The following is a 2,318-nucleotide window of genomic DNA, read 5'->3' on the forward strand; positions in this document are numbered from 1 at the left end:
ATCCTTTTATTTTAACGGATTCTGTTGAGTTTTTGAGTTCACATTTTCATAACTTCACCCATGTTCAATTTTTTCAGAGGATGTGGATGGTACCTTCAGATCTAATAATCCGTCTTTCATGGTTCTCATGAAGCCTACCTATGTTGATAACCATTACTTGGTGAGCTTTTGATTAGCTTCATTTGTATCTGTTAAAATAGTTTCGTATCTTTTGCTTGAATCAGAAATATAACTTGTTAGTTATTATATTTTCTAACTTGAAATATTTTTCAACAGCGTGTGCCAACAGAATTTGCTAAAAAGCATTTGAAGGAAAAGCAAAGGAATATCCTCCTTCATGTCTTGGATGGGAGAACTTGGCCTGCTAAATATAGTTTCCGCAGAATTAATGCTGGATGGAATAAATTTGTATCAGATAACAATTTGAAAGTGGGGGATGTTTGTCATTTTGAGCTGAGCAAGAACCAAGGCATTTCTTTGAAAGTACTAATCTTTCCACTTGCAGAAGAACCACATACCCCTCCGGTCCAAGGTAATCCAAGTTGGTATTTCTTTCAAAGTATTATTCTTTTTTATCTGCATAACAATGATTGTAATTTTCTTCTTTAGAACCAGTTCAAGGAGTGGAAATCAATTGGTTAGACCCGGGGAGTAAAACTATTATTACATTAAAAGTTAAATCTTAGACATCAATGCTGTGTGATCAATTGGTTATTCATATCTTATTACTTCCTATGAAAAGCTAAAGTTGAATCAAGTTAAAATGCAAACATAGGTATATCAAAATTTTGCAGAGTGCATCTTTAAACTTTGTGGTTTTGTTGCTATGCCACAGGTACGAAGAGAAGTCAAAGAGCTTCACTACTGATTCGTCCCTCCCTCAACACAAATGGAGCTCTGAAAGAAGCTTATAAATTTGCCTCAGAAAATCCCTTTTTCACATTCAAAGTGGGGCCAGAAATTCAATGTAGACCGGTGAGGTTTAAGTTAAGATGCAAATTAAACACATGTATCTGTATGGGAACTTTATTCCATATATGCATGCAGCAAAAATGCAGTTATTGTTATACTCTCATTAAATATTAGGTTGTGATCTAATGGTGATGAAAATTTAACTTGATGCAGCTTTTATCTGTTGCCTTCGTAAGAGAGTACTTCGATAACAAGACACAGATTGTGAAGTTACGGTGTGGAAAGAAAGTGTGGCCTATCAAGTTCCTATGTTATCCACACAACTCTGCAGCAATGTTTTCTGGAGGTTGGTTCCAATTTGCAAGAGATTGTAAATTGGTAGTTGGAGATGTTTGTGTGTTTGAACTCATCAACAGAGAAGATGCAGTGTTTGATGTTCACATTTTCAGACGCCACACTTAGACAATGTAATTGGAGCCGTTGGTACTGTTACCCTAAAGATGTATCACTCATTTAGTTAAGAAATCTGAGAACTTAGGAGGCTTTTCGACCGAAGTATATGAGTACATATTCCTGTCATGTTATTTTTTGGATAAATTTTAAAGTACGTTTTCTTAGCATTTAATATTTTTTTGGATAAAAAAATAAAAAAACAAAAAAATCAAAAGTTGCGGGACAGAAGTAAAAGGAAGTTTGTGAGAGTGAAAATTGACTATTGGGTGTGTTTTAAGATAACTTATGTAAGATTTTCAGCTCTTATTATAGTATTAAAAGAAGAAGAAGCAAAATATGGGCACAAAATAAAAGCAAAAATGATATTTTCCGTAGAATTAATAATGTCTGAAATATTAGTTTAAAACTTGTATAATTATGTAGATGTCATATTTTTAAAGTTAATTCTCTAAAAATAATTCCACAAGTCTTTGAACAATTTATACCTTTAAACATTGTAAATCTACAATAATTTAAGATAAATTAAAAAATATTAAAATTAAATGTAAAATAACGTGAATTTAAAATTAAAAAAAATTAAAATATTTAATTACTTAAAATAAACAAATTATAATGAATATATATATGATTGGATGCACTGTACAATTTGAATATATGCATTAGTATTTTATCAAAATATTTATGTATTTTTTTTTTAAATTCCTTTAACTTAATTTCGCTGAATGTTTTTAAAATTTTAAATTATTAATTTGAATTGTGACTTTATTATATATTTAATGTATTTTTAAGTCTGAAATTAATTAGTTGTTTGGAAAGTTATGAGGTAGCACATTTTTTGTTATTGTTGATATAAGTGGGAATTGAACATACAACCTATCCAAACCCTTAGATCAAAATCCATGTGTCTCTCTCTTTTCATAACTTGATTAATCTCCATTTGCATCTACATCACC

The sequence above is a fragment of the Gastrolobium bilobum genome, unplaced genomic scaffold (genome assembly GCF_033153095.1).
Source record: "Gastrolobium bilobum isolate Gb01-03AN ecotype WA unplaced genomic scaffold, APGP_CSIRO_Gbil_v1 utg4232, whole genome shotgun sequence".
In the NCBI taxonomy this organism is placed as follows: Eukaryota; Viridiplantae; Streptophyta; class Magnoliopsida; order Fabales; family Fabaceae; genus Gastrolobium; species Gastrolobium bilobum.